The sequence below is a fragment of the Podarcis tiliguerta genome, assembly GCF_965153285.1.
Source record: "Podarcis tiliguerta genome assembly, chromosome: 9".
Taxonomy (NCBI): Eukaryota; Metazoa; Chordata; class Lepidosauria; order Squamata; family Lacertidae; genus Podarcis; species Podarcis tiliguerta.
In genome coordinates, this window is record NC_139542.1 from 64,296,082 (window position 1) to 64,316,052 (window position 19,971).

A 19,971-nucleotide genomic window follows, 5' to 3' on the forward strand; every position below is an offset into this window, starting at 1 on the left:
TGGATGCAGTTCATATGGCCCTGGAGACTTGAATACATCTAAACTAGCCAAGTATTCTTGTACTATCTCCTTAGTTATTCTGGGCTGTGTTTTCTCTGCTGAATCATTTGCTCCAAATTCTTCAGGTCGGGCATTGTTTTCTTTATCGGAGAAGACTGAGGCAAAGAAGGCATTGAGGAGTTCAGCCCTTTCTGTGTCCCCTGTTTGCATTTCACCATCTTCTCCTCTGAGTGACCCCACTGTTTCTTTGTTCTTCCTTTTGCTCGAAAGTGACGTTCAGTGATTGGATAGTTTGTATGAAAATGAAGGATCAAAAGTGACGTTCAGTGTTTGGCTATTTACAGAAAATGGTTACTGTTGCAGTCTAGTGGAGCTCTATATAAGCAGGCTGACTGAGCTCCTCAGTTCAGTTCTGCTCCAGCTTACAAATAAAGAGCTGCTTTGGAAGAATCGCTGTGTCGTCTGATATGTTCCCCACAACTTAACACTATCCATTCGTAAGGAAATGAGCCCTGAGTGCTTACTGGAAGGACAATTCCTGAAGCTGAGGCTCCAATACTTTGGCCACCTCATGAGAAGAGAAGACTCCCTGGAAAAGACCCTGATGGAGGGCACAAGGAGAAGGGGATGGCAGAGGATGAGATGGTTGGACAGTGTTCTTGAAGCTACCAGCATGAGTTTGACCAAACTGCGGGAGGCAGTGGAAGACAGGAGTGCCTGGCGTGCTCTGGTCCATGGGGTCACGAAGAGTCGGATACGACTAAACAACTAAACAATAACAACAAGAGATGGGAGGTATAACTGATCTTGACCCAATTGTTTTAATTACCTTTTAAAAACTGTTGGGTTGCGATGTGGCAGTGGCTGTAAGGTGGAAGAATGACGTGGGTTAGGAGGACCTGGTGCCTCGTAGGACACTTAATCCTGTTTTCTAGATATAAATTGCCCTCACCGAAGTTGCTGTTTTTTATTTTAGGGAAAGTGTTCAGTGAATTGAAGACCTCACCAGGAAGATACTGGGAAATCATGCTAATATTTATTTACAACAACTTTCTGCTCAAGCGAGCTGCCCTCCCCCCCCCCCCCCCGCTTGATTTTGGGTGATTTCTCCTCCTTCTGCAATCCCTTCCATGTAACATCCCGGGAGTTTCCTGGGTCCCCAAAAACCTCATAGAGGCTTTTCTGGGGTCATAAGGGGCTGCACTGGCGAGGAAGGAACTGTAAAGCAGCTTTGTGTAAGAAGACTTGTTGACACAAAGTTAGATATTGCTACCTGATCTGTTCAGGCACCAGTGCACAGGTGCCTATGAACCTATATCTTACACTTATACAGTTGTACCTCGGTTTATGAACATAATCCGTTCCGGAAGTCTGTTCTTAAACCGAAACCGTTCTTAAACCGAGGTGCGCTTTCCCTAATGGGGCCTCCCGCCGCCGTTACCCTTCCACCGTTTGGATTCCATTCTTAGACTGAGGTAAAGTTCGCAAACCATGGCACTGCTTTTGGTTTTGTGGAGTTCGTAAACCGAATCGTTCATAAACAGGACTGTTCTTAATCCGAGGTGCCACTGTAGTCCTATAAACATTGATTTAGAGGGAATTAGCAATCCTACTCTTGAGAACTTTACTGGTGATGACTTTAGCAATGACCCATAAAAGCCAATGTGACTACGGTTTGATTCAGGGAGTTAGCAATAATAACACCATTGTTAGAATATTTATTCACAAAATGACTTTAAAGGGAATAAAACTCCGTAGCTTGAACTGTGAGTGCGAACCGGAGAAGAGTACAATTAAAGGTTGCACGGGCTATTATATCACTATTGCGGAGACAGGAAGTAGAGTCTATATAGCTATTTAGTACAGTACTGGAATATGAGGCACAGTATTGAAGGCCAACCTTAGCAATGGAGAAATAAAACTAGGAAGTGGAAGAGTTCACATGCAAAACACTAGATTTCAGGCCTCACAGGATTTGCAACCAGGGACCTTTCTTTTGACCTATAGGAACACTCACATGATGAATCACCTAATTCCAACCAAGTGTGATTTTATTTGGAAGAAATATTGAATTTATTTAGCCCTTTGTCTCCTCCTTGTGTCCTTCAAACTTTCCTTTCTTTTCCTCTTTTCTGTTCTGTTCTGTCCTGTCTCACTAGTATTAGTGGTTGGTACTCTTTCAGTACCGGTACTTTTGCTTCTTAATGATTTTGCATTCTATGTTTCTGTATGGTTATTTTTGTGTGCTGATGCCCTTTTTGTACATACTGTACATGTTATACGAATGAAGTAGACCAAAAAAGGTCTGCAAGCAGACAAGATGCACAAAACAAGAAAGGCAGAGAGATGTAGAAATGTTAAAACAGGGGAATATGTTGACGAATTATGTACCAATACTAAGGAATCCAGCTTACCATAGCAAAGCAGCTTGTGCTCCAACATTGGAAAGGCAGAACAGTACCACCAATTATGCAGTGGGCTGCAAGTCTTAATGAGTTAGCAGCATTTGAGAAAGTGGCCTGTTACAAGCTTCATCAATAGGAAGACAAATATTTAGACATCTGGACTCTGTATATGGGCTTGTTTCCATGATGTGCTGTTGGAGTATGGACTGCAATGGTGGCAGGTGTTGTTTTTTTTTAAAAAAAAGGACTAGCGGGTTCTAGATCTTCAATCTCATCTTGTACCCCCCCCCCCAGATCTGTCCTTGCTGAAAGAGGGGGACTTATATTGTTCAAGAAAGACAGAAGAATGAATTTGATGTAATCAAGGCATGATATGCTTGCTGGAGGAAATCCACTGACTCGAAAAGGGATGAATAGTTCCTGGATTGTAATCATTGTCTGAATCAGATATGGTACAGTGGTACCTCAGGTTACATACGCTTCAGGTTACAGACTCCGCTAACCCAGAAATAGTGCTTCAGGTTAAGAACTTTGCTTCAGGATGAGAACAGAAATTGTGCTTCGGCGGCGCAGCAGCAGCAGGAGGCTCCATTACCTAAAGTGGTGCTTCAGGTTAAGAACAGTTTCAGGTTAAGTACAGACCTCCAGAACGAATTAAGTACTTAACCTGAGGTACCACTGTACTGGGTTTAAGGGATTCAGTTAGGCCAGAGGATCCCAACTGTTGCGGGCACATTCAGAAAAGCATTGTGTTGGTGGTCAACAAAAGAGGTCTAAGGACTCTCTCAAGGCAAATCTAAAAAAAGTAGTATAAACACTGACAACTGGGAAAGACTGGCCTATGAGTGCTCCAATTGGAGAACAGCCTTTGCCAAAGGTGCCACAGGCATTGAAGATGATGGAACACAGGATGAAAGGGAGGAATGGACTAAGAGGAAGGCATGCTTGGCAAACCCTCACCATGATCAACTCCTGCGCGGAAACCTATGTCCCCACTGTGGAAGGACATGTGGATCCAGAATTGGCCTCCACAGTCACTTACGGACTCATTGTTAAAACCGTGTTTATGGAAGACAATCTTACTCGGCTACGAGTGATCACCAAAGAAGAAGATTCACAAAATGGCTGCTGTGGTAGGTGCAGCCGACAAAGCAGATATTTCACAGAGAGGAAACCACTGTGCCTGAAATACATCAAACTTGGCCAAAAAACTAAATGCAAGATAGCCATGGGGGAATGTCGTCCCAATGCAAAATATGTGCTTGACCCTCCAGATTTCTGCTCCAACAACCTCTAGAGATGCATGTGAAAACAGATGGGAGGAACGGGGATGATTAAAGGAGAAGGGGTAGTGTTAAGTTGTGGGTGAACATATGAGACGACACAGCGATTCTTCAAACAGCTCTTGTTTATTCACAGGCCAGAACAGAACTGAACTGAAGGGTTCAGCCAGCCTGCTTATATAGAGCTCCACTAGAACGCAACAGTAACCATTTTCTGTAACTATCCAATCACTGAACGTCACTTTCGATCCCTTATTTGCATATGTGGACCTGAACTATCTATAGTATCCCCCTGCTGGCCCAGGGTGAGAACTTCAGTACATAACACCCCTCCCCACCGAGATAAGGCGTTAGTTACAATCGTAATGGTTTCCTTATATACAGCACTACACGTAATGGTTCAATTAGGCACAAAAGCATATCGGTTACATTTCACCTACTTCCATTAGACCGACAGTATTACATGTCCAACAACATAGTCCTTTAAATAAGTTGGGCGCTTGGAAACTCTGCCAGACCGCCGGGGAGCGGTACCTAGTGTGAGAACTTCAGTACATAACAGGTAGAGTTATGAGGCCAAGACCAACACAACCAAGAAGAAAATGTCACAGGGCTGGCCTAGCACATTCCACACCCCAGTTCAGTTTGCATTGTGCTACAACCTTTATTTACATCCACAAGCCAGTAAATTACTACTAGTGTTACACCAGCTCAGTGTATAATGGAAATCACCTGCACCGAGGCTATCATTAGAGCCTTAAACTTCACATCAGGCTGACAACTGCAGCCCTAATCTTATTTGTCACTGCAAAGCTTTATTGATTTGTTTGTATGGAGCCACAGACATGTCCTATAATATCTATGTATCTCGTTGCAGAAAGCACAGCATCACATCTTCCTAAATTTTAATACCTTCTTTATAAAAAATAACCAGTTCAGGGGTATCAACGTAATGAGATTTTTATCCCTGTGCTACAGACATAATCTTCAGAGTATAGTAGGGGATGGATAATGCATGTTGACATATCACAGAAGAAAATATATGCCATTCCTGGTATTTCTTTGTGAAGAGCACCAGTTTTTATTAATCAATGAATGAATCTGTAGACTAAATTTCACTCTCAAAGCCTTCAAAACTCAGCGCTTGCATTCATAGAATTATATGGCTTTAGTTCTAGATTTTAGCGATATTATTGTATTAATTTCGTATTTGAAATAGGATAAGGATGTGGCTTTCTGACAGAAGTAATCTTGTGACTGCAGCTGTCAGTCTGCTTACTTGTTCTAAAAAACGTAATATGGACTTCAATTGGATTACACAGGTTGCAGATCAAATAGGTTAGATATTGTGCACCAAGTGTCATCGATTGGAGTCAGGATGGAGATGGCCCAACTGCATTCCTAGGTTCAAATCCCCACTAAGCCATGAAGCTCACTGAGTTAGCTTGAGCCAGTCACAACCTAGCCGTGTAGAGTTGGTGGGAGGATAAATGGCAGGGGGGAGGAAGGCGAAAACAATGCCCACTACCAAGCTACTTGGAGGAAAAGTGGAACGTAAATAAATAAAATTTGGATCCTTTATTCTATCAATATTATTGCATGCCATTAAACAGTCTACATCATGTTTTCAGATTTTCTACTAAATAATAAACATTAGAAGAATCATCATTTTCTCATGTCCCTGATTTAGTTGTTATTGTAATGTTACCACAATTTAAGCAAACATTAAAATGGTAGGTACTTGTTTATTTATATTTTTTTATAGGGATGCGGGTGGCACTGTGGGTTAAACCACAGAGCCTAGGACTTGTTGATCAGAAGGTCGGCGGTTCAAATCCCCGGGACGGGATAAGCTCCCTTTGCTCTGTCCCTGCTCCTGCCAACCTAGCAGTTCGAAAGCACGTCAAAGTGCAAGTAGATAGATAGGTACCACTCCGGTGGGAAGGTAAACGACATTTCCATGCGCTGCTATGGTTCGCCAGAAGCGGCTTAGTCATGCTGGCCACATGACCTGGAAGTTGTACACCGGCTCCCTCGGCCAATAAAGCGAGATGAGCGCTGCAACCCCCGAGTCATCCGTGACTGGACCTAATGGTCAGGGGTCCCTTTACCTTACTTGTTTATTACAACTCTTAATTTTTCACCTCATAAAATATGGGGCTGGCTTGGGGGCATGATATTTGCCCCAGGTGTCATTCTGGCTAGTTCTGGCCTGCAATGATAGCTTAGCTCCTGTTCACAACTCGTAGGCTAAGAATCTGACTAGGACAAATTTCAATGGATTCTAGTCATTTAATGTCAAATTATAATTGAATGCACGGGCTAGAAGAAACACGGGGAAACATTCTTAATTGCCTAATTGCGTAGCCTAGCAACCGGTTGTTGGATTTTCTCACGTAGAATTTTTTATCTGAAGGGTTCAGTACTGTTTCCCTCATGAGCTGTTCAGATGTGGGAGCATCCCTGGTATTCACTTCCAGGTCCCTGCCTTGATATTGTGGGATCTGGAGGAATGGATAATGCTAGCTCACCCCCTGCGCAACCGCCAGCCCCCTAGATGCTTAATTTCACTCCCCCCCCACCCCCCGCATGGCTACTGTACTAAATAACCAGAGTGACAATGTTCCAATAACATGTTCTATAACTAAAAAGGCAATGCATGGTACAACAAGGGCAGCAGACCAAAGTTAGCAATGCGTTGGGTATCTAGCCTGCTAAACATATTTCTTAACGGACTATCTACTGACACTAATATCTGCAAAGCCAGCCAGCGGAGCATTCCAGACTAACAGAAAGGCATGCCACGATTCATTTCAGTTTTCCCCTTCGCTGTGTTAACAGATGCTTGAACCATTGCGCATACACGGGTCCATAAATTTCACCCAGTTTGTCCAAAAGAGGAAAGCATCCAGCATCTAGGCAGTGAAGAAGTCTGCTGATCTTAATTAGCAATTAACGAGTTATCCCGGTGAAAGTTGATTTTGAGAAGGAAAGGAAAGGTCTCTCCTAAGAGAAAGAGGTGGGGAAATGTGCAGGAAAAGGTACCCCTTTAACGTTAGCACAAAATGGTAACCAATCCTGGGGCTACCATTTACTTATCTGAACAGGCATTATATGGAAAACTTCCAGTTTTTTAGAAACTCTCACAAATAAATTAGTACTTTATAAGCAGAAATGCATGTAACGTATTTAGTCTGAGGAGTGGGATCTTCACTTCTCTGGAAGTTAGTTAAAGGTAAAGGGATCCCTGACCAATAGGTCCAGTCGTGACCGACTCTGGGGTTGCGGTGCTCATCTTGCTTTATTGGCCAAGGGAGCCGGCGTACAGTTTCCAAGTCATGTAGCCAGCATGACTAAGCCACTTCTGGCGAACCAGAGCAGCACACGGAAACACCATTTACCTTCCCGCCAGAGCGGTACCTATTTATCTACTTGCACTTTGACATGCTTTCGAACTGTTAGGTTGGCAGGAGCTGGGACCGAGCAAGGGGAGCTCACCCCGTTGTGGGGATTCGAACCGCCAACCTTCTGATCAGCAAGTCCTAGGCTCTGTGGTTTAACCCACAGCGCCACCCGCGTCCCTTCTCTGGAAGTTAACATTCACTATATATATTATAACTCAAGATTATCCAAGTGACCATGGTTAAGCCAAATGTCAATTATGAATCTTTTGAGTAGCCTTGTCCCTATTACACACCTTCAGCCTAGGCTTGTTGCAATGATCAAACCTGGCAGGCAAGAATAGTGTACAGTGCTTTGAGCTCTTAGGAGGCAAAGTGGCATAAAAAAGCAATTTATAAATATATAAAACACTGCAATTCTCTGCCTGCATAAGCAAGAATTGTTCATTCAGAGTAACAACCTTGGCTCAACAAAGGCTGAAACAGCATTGAGCTTCTTTCTTTCTTTCTTTCTTTCTTTCTTTCTTTCTTTCTTTCTTTCTTCCTTCCTTCCTTCCTTCCTTCCTTCCTTCCTTCCTTTGTTTCTTTCTTTCTTTTCTGTAATTCTTATCACACAGAGAGAAAGCAATTTGGAGAGTGCAATTCTTAGCAGGTAAGCAACAAGAACAAGAAAGGGTTAAGCAGACCTTAGTTGTCATCATCGATGTTGCTCATTTAAGAAAAAAATCTCCAGAGAGAAGAGAGAACAGAACTGCCTGTTACGTCTAGTCTGGACCTCAGAATAAGAACAGAGAATGAATTATAGCTCTAGGTATCAATAGGCTAAAAGGTAAAGGTACCCCTGACCGTTAGGTCCAGTCATGGCCGACTCCGGAGTTGCTGTGCTCATCTCGCTCTATAGGTCAAGGGAGCCGGTGTTTGTCCACAGACAGCATTTGGGTCATGTGGCCAGCATGACTAAGCCGCTTCTGGCAAACCAGAGCAGCGCATGGAAGCGCCGTTTACCTTCCCGCCGGAGCGGTACCTATTTATCTTCTTGCACTTTGACATGCTTTCGAATTGGTAGGTGGGCAGGAGCTGGGACCAAAAGACGGGAGCTTAACCCATCATGGGGATTCAAACTGCCGACCTTCCAATCAGCTAGCCCTAGGCTCTGTGGTTTAGACCGCAGCGCCACCTGCATCCCACAGTGGTCAAAACCACAAAGCCTACGGTTTGCCGATCGGAAGTTCGGCGGTTCGAATCCCCGTGATGCGGTGAGCTCCCATTGCTTGGTCCCTGCTCCTGCCAACCTAGCAGTTCAAAAGCACATCAAAGTACAAGTAGATAAATAGGTACCGTTCCGGAGGGAAGATAAACAGCATTTCCGTGCGCAGCTCTTGTTCACCAGAAGTAGCATAGTCATGCTGACCACATGACCTGGAAGCTGTGCTCCGGCTCCCTCGGCCAGTAAAGGGAGATGAACCCCACAACCCCGGATTCGTTCACAACTGGACCTAATGGTGAGGGGGTACCTTTACCTTTAAGGCACCAAGGGCTGATTTTTTTTTTTTTTTTTTTGCCTGCGATAAAAGGTACTTTTTACACTGCCAAACCTTTCAGGGGAGAATTTGCAACCGTTTGGCACCATTTTTGAGTGAATTGGATAAAGTCATATTTGTTAAGAAATTGTGACCCCACGGGTTAGGGAATATTTTTAAAAAAAGTATTTCCACAGGTTAAAACACCAAGGGCTGATTTTTTTTTGCATATGATAAAAGGTGCTTTTCCCATGGCCAAACCTTACACAGGAGAATTTGCTACAGTTTGGTACCATTTTTGAGTGAATTGGAGAATGTCAGATTTTTGCTGAAATCGAAGACCTAAGTATTATGGTAAAGGCTAAGAGCAAAAAAGAACACATCATCTAGAAGCCTACCTTTTATAAGAATTATGTACGCAAAACATCATTCTGAGCAATAGTTAAATTTATGGATCCCTCCACGTAATCTCTGTCGTAGAATACAGACACTCAGAAGCTAGGTAAAAGCCTAGTACGTACCTAACTTTTAAGTGCTTTACCAGCAATCTGCCATTGTCACTTTGCATCTAAATGCCACCTTTATGATTTGCTTAGATGCTTTACACAAATCTTGTTTGTTCCTTTGTCTGCTTTGAGTGTAGCAGAAATATATTCAGGAATAATTACGGGATTGTGCAGCAGCTTTTATCCAATAGAGAAATCAACGAAACTTTAGCATATTTAGTGCAAGAAGGACACACTATTTCTAATGTTTGGGCTATTTGAGTTCTGGTGTGACAATATAACAGGGCATTTTAAAAATTACCTTTTTGTTTATTACGTTGTATGTTCTCCCAATTCTTCAATATCTCAAAAACTGAGGGATTTGATAACTAAATGTGCATGCTAAGTGCTTTAAACTAAATATAAGTGATTAATCAGCTACACATTTATTGCAAACCTACTTAGCGCAGAAGCTGAGCACCAGGTTCCCCTGCATAAGTTTTCATCCCGCATGCATGAGGACTTGGATGAGTTGATGGCAGCTCTCCCTGGACTCAAAATATTTTCGTTGCAACTGCTTCAGCGCAGTGGCGTAGCGTGGGGGGTGCAGGGGGGGCCGGCCGCACCAGGCGCAACATCTGGGGGGCGCGCGCTTGCACTCGCAGCTCTCTGCCCCTACCTGGCTCACTCACTCTCTCTCACTGCAGTGCTGGCTGTGCGAATCCGATCCGAGCCGCCGGGTCGCCGCCCACTGTGGAGGGGAGGGTGCCAGGCGTGCGGTGTGGTGCGGTGCGGAGAGAGAGCGAGGGACTATCTGGGGGAGGGACAGTGCAGCGGAGGGGGGGCAAATTACTTGCCTTGCCCTGGGTGCTGACAACCCACACTACGCCACTGCTTCAGCGACGTGCGTGGCGCAGTAGCCACTGCCCAGCTGCCACCGAGAAGGCCAGAAAGCGCGTGCATAGCACAGTGGCCAAGAAGGTCCTTATCTTGGGAGGTGCAGTTATCCGCCTTGCAGGCCAGGAAGCACACTAATAATCCTGTGGCTAAGGTGGTTTAGCCTGGGGGGGGGTGCCTTGATTTTGCACCCTGACATTACCATCAAAGCTTCTCCCTTTTACAGGGGTGATGGAGTGCACCTCTCTTCAGCTGGGATTGACCTCTGGTTGAGTGCTGTGTCCTTGGGGTTGAGGAATTGGTTGCAGTTGTGAATGGTTTGGCGGCAAGCTCTCGGGGCTCATTTTGGCGGTTAAAGTAAAGGTGAAGGTACCCCTGCCCGTATGGGCCAGTCTTGACAGACTCTAGGGTTGTGTGCCCATCTCACTCAAGAGGCCGGGGGCCAGCGCTGTCCGGAGACACTTCCGGGTCACGTGGCCAGCGTGACATCGCTGATCTGGAGAGCCAGAGCCGCACACGGAAACGCCGTTTACCTTCCCGCTAGTAAGCGGTCCCTATTTATCTACTTGCACCCGGGAGTGCTTTCGAACTGCTAGGTTGGCAGGCGCTGGGACCGGACAACAGGAGCACACCCCGCCGCGGGGATTCGAACCAACGACCTTTCGATCGGCAAGCCCTAGGCGCTGAGGCTTTTACCCACAGCGCCACCCGCGTCCCGCAGTTAGGCATTGGTTAATTTTGGTTGGTGGAGGGAATGTGGTTGGCTGTGCCTGCCCCTCCAATGCTGCTGCTGCAAGGGTATTCCGTTAAAGGAATCCAGGCGCTCGCCATGCTTTTGTCCGAATCCCTGGCAAGGGGCTAGGACCATGCAAGAGCCCCAGGGAGCATTTGGGGAGAGGTGAGAGCCTGACACCCAGCTTTATTCTCTCCCCAAAAATGTTTACACTTACGGACTTCCGCAGGCTTGCGGTTGTCAGTTCTGTTCCTACCTCTAAGTGGGAACAGATAGTCGCTAGCCAATGCGTAAGCAACCACTCACAGTCAATAAAGTTGTGGCCAAAATTATCCCCAAAACCAAAACAAAAATGTTGTGTGAACTGTAACTGTGTCTTTATTAGGGGGTGTCCTGGCAGGCCTCGACACACAACTAAATGTGCATGCTAAGTGCTATAAACTAAATATAAGTGATTCATCAGCTGCACATTTATTGCAACCCTACTTAGTGCAGAAGCTGAGCCCCAGGTTATGGCAAAAATAGTTCAGTTCTGGATGCAGGGAGGAAATTGTATAATCTCTCCAAGTTATAAATACTTATTTAGAACACAGATGTTTAATTTAGTAAGAGACTCACTTGCCAAAGTTAATATAACCTCTACAGGTGCACTGTCTGATATTGCACAAAAAAACCTCCAGTAGAATAGCACGGAAAGAAACAGAAATAATGTCACCGTGACACAGACTTGAAATGTAATTACTCTTAGTATCAGGTGTCATCTTATTATGCCTCCACACAGAACTGCTTTGGACTCATTCCACAAGACCTGTGCCTGCAGCTAGGGACTGGAATCACTTGTTATTTGAAATATGTATATCAAACCACTCTACCTTCACTTTCAAGGTACCTTTCGACAAAATTTAAAAAATGTATAAAATAAGTAAAACCAATAAAACAAAAGGATGTTTTCTGTAAATGCTGGAAGCTGCCCAGAGTGGCTGGGGAAACCCAGTCATATGGTTGGGGTACAAATAATAAAATCATCATCATTGTTATCAGTGCTATTTTTCTGCGGGGATGCATATCCCTAAACATTTTGTGAATCTTTGTACTTTGGTCCATTTACTGTACTTATTTTCCCCGATTTGAATGAGAAAATGGTGATTTTCTTGAGTCCAAATGAGAGTACCCCTAAACATTCTTTTTTGGGGGGAGCACTGGTGTTATTATTATTGCTAAACTACCCTAAATAATAGGGACGCGGGTGGCACTGTGGGTTAAACCACAGAGCCTAGGACTTGCCGATCAGAAGGTCGGTGGTTCGAATCCCCGCGATGGGGTGAGCTCCCGTTGCTCGGTCCCTGCTCTTGCCAACCTAGCAGTTCGAAAACAAGTCAAAGTGCAAGTAGATAAATAGGTACCGTTCCGGCGGGAAGGTAAACAGCGTTTCCGTGCGCTGCTCTGGTTCGCCAGAAGCGGCTTAGTCATGCTGGCCACATGACCCGGAAGGTGTATGCCGGCTCCCTCGGCCAATAAAGCGAGATGAGCGCCGCAACCCCAGAGTCGGCCATGGCTGGACCTAATGGTCAGGGGTCCTTTACCTTTACCTTTACCCTAAATAATAACAGAACAAAACCAGATGCTGCATACTTCAAAACCTTAAGATGCATCAAATCCTGTAAGTGAATGCCTAAAAAACCTCAGATTCCTTAAAAGCTTAAATAAACTATGGATTTAACTGTTGCAGATAGACTATGAAGGAAATGCTGAATGAATGGGGCAGAGGAAGGATGCTCCTCAGCAGGAACAATTAAGCCCTTCTGGCTGGAAGACAGTTGGCTAAGCAGGTGAGAAGGAAGCACTATATATATACCATATATATAGAGAGAGAGAGAGCAACAAAGTAAGCTGAGGAACCTCCTGGCCATAGAGCATCACAGGCCAAATAAGCAGCTTATTCATATCTTGTAAAAATGTTTTTCTGTCCTTTTTGTTGTTTAGTCGTGTCCGACTCTTCGTGACCCCATGGACCAGAGCACGCCAGGCACTCCTGTCTTCCACTGCCTCCCGCAGCTTGCTCAAACTCACATTCGTAGCTTCAAGAACACTGTCCAGCCATCTCGTCCTCTGTCGTCCCCTTCTCCTTGTGCCCTCCATCTTTCCCAACATCAGGGTCTTTTCAAGGGAGTCTTCTCTTCTCATGAGGTGGCCAAAGTATTGGAGCCTCAGCTTCACAATCTGTCCTTCCAGTGAGCACTCAGGGCTTAAGAATGGAGAGGTTTGATCTTCTTGCAGTCCATGGGACTCTCAAGAGTCTCCTCCAGCAGCATAATTCAAAAGCATCGATTCTTCGGTGATCAGCTTTCTTTATGGTCCAGCTCTCACTTCCATATATCACTACTGGGGAAACCATAGCTTTAACTATACAGACCTTTGTTGGCAAGGTGATGTCTCTGCTTTTTAAGATGCTGTCTAGGTTTGTCATTGCTTTTCTCCGAAGAAGCAGGCGTCTTTTAATTTCGTGGCTTCTGTCACCATCTGCAGTGATCATGGAGCCCAAGAAAGTAAAATCTCTCACTGCCTCCATTTCTTCCCCTTCTATTTGCCAGGAGGTGATGGGACCAGTGGCCATGATCATTCAAACCATATATTGCGCTCTCCTCTTTCACCCTCATTAAAAGGTTCTTTTACCACCCTATAAATTGGATTTACCTACATGAATTCAAATTGACCTTTTTATTATAATCCAGTAGCTTCCGTCCTCTCATACTAAGTCCACCCAAGCCCACTTTTGTAAACATGCCACTAGAATGCTTGACAAAGAATCAAGGGGGGTGTATTAGTTTTCCAAATTTTAACAAATCCATCCAAATTATTTAATTTTAATACATTTTTTAAAAATAATAATTAGGTTTCCTACTCCAGTTACAAACATATGTCCATTACATTCCTGATGTTACACATTCATTCTTCTTTAATCACCTTCTCAACCTTCTACTAATTTTAATCAATTTTCATAGCCAGCCGATCTTGTTACCTCACAATCAGCACCATTGTTGTTTCCAAAAATAATCAAGGTTTTAATAAGGTGAATTCTAGCTACCTGTTTAAATCCTGCAGTGATGGCAGCTAATTGAATTTCGTTTGCAGGTTCCATGACAGCTCAGAAAACCATTGACAATTAAGCAGGAAATTAAGAGGAATAACCCTGCTCCCCAAGTTTATCACACACAAACACTGATTTTTAGTTCCAAAATCTTCTCTGACCAAGCAGGGCTTTCAAAATGTGGCAGAAACTCTAGTGGAATAAGTTTTGGGTCTCCTTTTAAGATGATTAGCAGAATCTTTTGCACAAGAATAAATGTGCTGTCACAATAACAGAATCAGAGAGCGAAAGACTCTCAGGTTTTTAAATTTCCAAATAGCATCAGCTCATAGGCTTTTGGTATGTTGCGCTATGGCTATGGAGCTTTCTCCCTCCTGAGACCTAGTTGCCCCACAGTTGGCCATCTTTCAATGCCAATTAAAAACACTATTATTCCCCCAGGCTTTTTCTACAGATTGATTTGTTACAAGCTGTATACACTGGCTGCAGTTTTGGTCGGAGACGGACTGATGTTGAATGATTGAACTGGCTGCTTTTATTGGCTTCCCCACCCCCAATTTTAATTCCCGTTGTTTTATACATCTTACCATTTCGCAACCCAACCGATCACAGGCAGGGTAATAAGTAATTAATTAATTAATAAACTAATATCAGAATAGAGGGGGAAAGGTGATCCTTTCTTTCCTGGCTGCAGTTGTGAGGAACATCCCTTCTCTGAAGCTGCTGTTTGTTTTGGGAGAAATTCCCCATTGACATTGTGATAGGAATTTTGAGGTCTTAGCTATATGGAAATGTTCAAAAATGTACTAACCAAGCACGTACATAGATCAGCACAGGAAGACCAACCTGGAACCATTTTGATTCCTAAACTGAGCAAATGTTTTCTCTGCCAGGTCAAAGTGGAAAACCTCCCCATTGTCTCTTTCCTCACAAGTCCTGTCTTAAGGACACATTTAAGATATGAATAGGGTGTGAGCCTGTGACATGGCCCAGGAACTAAGTATTTATCATTACAAAAGACTGGCCAGGCTCCCCAGGCAATCCATTCAAATAACCTGCCAGACAGGAGATAAACAATGACAGGAGAAAAACAACATTCAAATTTCTGTTTAGATCGCCTTTTCTGTGATGTAGGTGTGATGTATCTGAGGGGTGGTCTTAGGTTACACCCCTTCTGTGATGTATGTATGATGTTTCTGGGGGTGGTCTTGATCCACAGGGTGGGAATTTCAAAAGCCTTTATAAGGCCTTGCGCGCCATTTTTCGGGGTTCCTCCTCTCTCCTGCGGGTGAGGGGAGCACCCTGTTGCAACAGATCAATAAAGATCAAGCTTACTAGCTGCTTTGCTTCTCAATATTCTCTGGTTGTATAGCCTTATTGGAGTTCACCGATTGGGTCTGTGTTGCTTCCGGACAGGAGGAAGGAAGTCAAATGACACTGAGGGTTGGTTCAGAGAAAGAGTTCTTTATTTCTGCTCTCTGGAACAGCAGAAAGGCACTTGCGTGGTCAGTCCACAGCAAGTCCAAAGAAATGAGAAATTTCATGCAGTATATATATCCTCCAGGCACCCTCTCCCCCTTCCCCAGGAATCCAGCCAGTCAGCTTGTTACACGCAGGTTGACATCACAGATGTTCCTGCTCCGGCACTCTTAACCATAAAAGGATATTCCTTCCTATACTTCTGACCATAAAAGGATTTTCCTGTTCCTACTCTTATCTTGGAGCAAGAGGTCACCATCTCCAAGAACACCCTCTGGCGCTGTTCTCAGACTAGGTCTGTGCGTCTTTGTGGTCAGGATATAAGATAAGGCACAGACGTGTCTTCCCTGTTCTACTGGTACAGTCAAGGCCATCCTTGCTGTCACAAACTGATAAAGGAGAGGGCTCTGAGCACTTGTTTATACAGCTGGGTTTTGGCTCAAGAGCTCAAGTTAAAGCATTTTAGCTAAGGAAAAATAGGGATTTTGGTGCAGTTTCAAACTACCTGCACAGTCAGTTTTGGGTTTGGGAAACCCATTCCTTCAGTTGGCCTTTGTTATTTTCTCCTACCAATAGGGAACCTATGTAAGGAATCTATATGGGCTCTTGGATACCCAATAAGGGAAAAGGGCAATTTTTGTTTACAACAACATCAATAATAGCAGGGGAGGAAAGAGTTAAATTACCCCTTTGCCTCTCCTGCAGCTGAAGCTATTTGCATTTTTTTTTTAACAACACAGCTGTACAAACATACACTAATGTACATACATACATTAATGTAACATTAATCACAAAGATGCATTTACTGTTGTGTCTAGCTTGACCCTGTGAATGTCACACCAGGACTCAATGGGACAAGGGGTCTGCCTTCTTTCCATTTTTACTGAATAAAAATGTTATGTACTAAGCTTGGATTCTAGAACAATAGGCAAGTAGGATCCTAGAATGCAACAACCGATTGGCTTGCAAGAAAAGACCAATCAGGCTCCAGGAAGAAGTTAATCAGCCTATTAGGCTGGTAGGATCGTAGAATGCAACAACTGATTGGCCTGCAGGAAAAGACCAATCAGGCTCCAGGAGGGAAGCAGAATCAGCCAATCAGACAGGACTCATGGTGTAAATAATGTATATAAAAGCCTGATGTTTGGGAGGGGGGCAATTCAATCACTGTTTTACAAGCTGCAATAAAGAGCATGAAATCACTACAGGACTCTGAGTATATTTCAAAAAATCTACCAAAATATTTGCCAAGCACTCGATTTCTAATGCTCCTTTGGCGGACGAGAAAGGAACCTTGATTGATTCTCTAGGTAGTTCCAATTTCCACACTGCAGTTTGGAGAATGACCAGCTTCCATAAACGTCTGAAAGGTCATATAACACTGACAAAAACAAAAATAATTGTTCCTGCAATCAAAATTTCCCAGACATCCTCTGCTGTAAATCTAGGGCTACACTTGATCTTTTAAAGGGGAATTAGGATTGCTTCAAAGGTAAAACTTAATAACAGAAATATAACTAAATAGAGTAGTCCTCCATGAAGGCGCTCTCCTTCCCTTATTGGGGAAAATGCTTCAGTGCTGGGCAACAAATGCAGTAACTCATCATTGAGGGAAGCCAGTGAGCTGTTCGGCTTGTTTTGGAGGCTGCTGTAGCTTGCCTCCTGCACAAATGAGAACAAAAGTAGAATTAGTTGGCGCTGCCTATCATGGGCTCTACCTCCCAGGGCTATCTTTACCCGGGAGTGCAAGGGGAGTGGGGCACCTGGGCACCGAATTCTGGGGGGCGCCAGGTGCCCACCACTGAAGCTGCCTAAGCTCTTAACTATCTACCTGTCATGAAATAATAAGTGATTTTGCTCAAGCTAGAAAAACAAAATACATATATACCTAGTGTTATGTACTGAAGTTCTCACCCGGGGCCAGCATGGAGATACTGTAGATAGTTTTCACTCAGGTCCACAGATGCAAATAAGGAATTGAAAGTGACGTTCAGTGATTGGATAGTTACAGAAAGTTGTTACTGTTGCCTTGTAGTTGAGCTCTATATAAGTAGGTTGGCTGAACCCTTCAGTTCAGTTCTGTTCTGGCCTGTGAATAAACAAGAGCTGTCTGAAGAATCGCTGTGTCGTCTGATACGTTCACCCACAACTTAACACCTAGGTATTACCAAAATGTATATCTATTGTTTCACTAAAGGACTTTTGACTTTGTGTGCTCATTTACCAAAGACGTGCTGCGCCAGCAGCAGCAGTTGCGTGTTGAGGTCCCCAAGCCACCCCCTAAATAAATCACAATTCACACCAACATTTTTGTTTAAGGTTTTTGGCATAATTTTGGCCACAACTTTATTAAAATACATAATGTGAGTCGTTGCTTAGGCATTGGTTACGACTATCTGTCCCCGCCCAGGGACAGAACTGACATCCGCACGCCTGCGGAAGTCAGTAAGGGAAAACATTTCTGGAAGAGAATGGAGCTGGGCACCAGACCCTCACCTCTCCCTGAATGCTCCCAGGGGCCCTTGCATGGCCTTAGCCCCATGCCAGGGGTTCAGACAAAAGCATGGCGAGCCCATAGCTGTCAACTTACAGATTTGAAAATAAGGGACCAGCAGCCTTGAAAATAAGGGATCAACAGCCAAAATAAGGGATTTTCTGGGCACAGGTATGTTCAGCTTCTGAGCCCCTCCGAGCCAAAGGCAGAAAGCCCAGCCAGCAGCCAAACGAAGCCTCATGCGGTGGTTCCCACAGCGCAGCAACCCAGCAAAGGGGATGCAGCAAGGAAAACCACCGTCACCTCTCCACTGGGAAGCACTGAGCAAAGGCGAGTCCCCAGGCAACGTGGCCGATTTGATCAGCACAAGGCATGCAAGCTCCACCCTCCAGTCGTTCTTAGACTCCTTATTGGGTGAGCAACGCAGCCAAGCAACACAGTTGGAGCCTCCCTGCTCCCTGGCCGGCAGGGAGGGAGGGAGAGGAGCTGCTTCCTTTGAAACCCGGGAAATTTAAGGGACATCATCAATAAGGGACAGCAGCGGGACACGGCACTGGGATAAGGGAGTTTCCCCCCAAATAAGGGACGGTTGACAGCTATGGGCGAGCCCCTGAATTCCCTTAATGGAATACCCTTGCAGCAGCAGCATTGGAGGGGCAGGCACAGCCAATCCTAACCCCTCCACCAACCAATTTTTAACCAATGCCTAACCGCAACCTTACAAGTTGTGACGATTTGCTATGCGGTAGGCAAAAACCAAATGGCACCAGCCAATCAGCCAAGTGGGGAACATTCCTACCAGGCCCCTGCCCCCAAAGCAGGCAACCCCATGACAGGCATAGCAAGGTCAAATGCACAAGCCCTAAATTAGGGAGGGTGGGTGGGTGATCCGATGAACGCAGCGAAAAGGGATGCTCAACGCTGCAATACCTTTATTCCAGGAAGGTAGCTCAGTCAACAGAGCATGAAGCTCTTAATCTCAGCATCATGAGTTTGAGCCCCACATTGGGCAAAAAGATTCCTGAATCGCAGAGGGTCAGACTGATGACCCTCATGGCTGTTTTTGACTCTACAATTCTATGATTCTGTGTAGCATTTGGCCTGCTAGACTGATAACTTTCAGGTGATTAACTCTCAAACTAAAAAGGATGTTCTCTTCTCAGCCTGTCTTCATTTTCAAACATTCACGGCTGTTTTGTTTTATTGTGTTTAGCTGTTCGATAGAGGAAAAGAAAAGGAAGAATTGGGGCTGGCGGCACCATGAAGTAATCTTCTGGGAGCGCCCAGATACAGCCAGAATCATGCAGAGGCACCAACTGTATGAACCGGTGCCCTCCAAGGGATAATAACAGGCATGCAGTTGGTGTGATTTATAGTTTTGTGGCGACTCTTCTTTATTTAGTGACATAATTTATTTCCCTCAGCTTTGACATCGATTTAGGTTTTCAGCATTGCTTTGCAGAAACAGAAAAAAAACCACCTTGGACTCATTGGCAGGATTTAAATAAACATTTACAACTTTATTTACAGAGAACAAGAAATATAACAGGTGATAACAGAACATTATGTATAAACAGCAGAATGTAACGTTTGGTGTAACAAACCAGAAATGGAAGTTGGGGGAAGTCAACAGGCAGGGGAAAAACTGGAAAACGAATGCTAAGTGATGATATTGGATATTTGTTCTGAGGAAAGAAAATCAATAAAAATTATTTTTTTAAAAAAAGTTTCCAGCACTGCTAAGTACAGTCATACCTCGGGATGAATACGCTTCAGCTTAAATGTTTTCGGGTTGCGCTCCGCGGCAACCCAGAAATAACGGAGCGCGTTACTTCCGGGTTTTGCTGCTCACGCATGTGCAGACGCTCAAAATGACATCATGCACGTGCGCGGAAGCGGCAAAACACGACCCACACAGTCGTGTCTTGCGTTCGCTTCAGGATGCAAACGGGGCTCCGGAACGGATCCCATTCACATCCAGAGGTACCACTGTATTAAGAAACAATAAGAGCACAATTTAAAAACAACAACAACAGCAACAACAGGAAATGACAGTGCAAGGCATAAGATGTAAAACTAAAACAGCAACTCCATTCAGCTACAGGGTAAAACCAGGTTTGAAAAAAACAAAAGTTAGCAGCTCTTAAAAGCCTGGGAAAAAGAGATGTTTTTGTTGGCAGCCATGA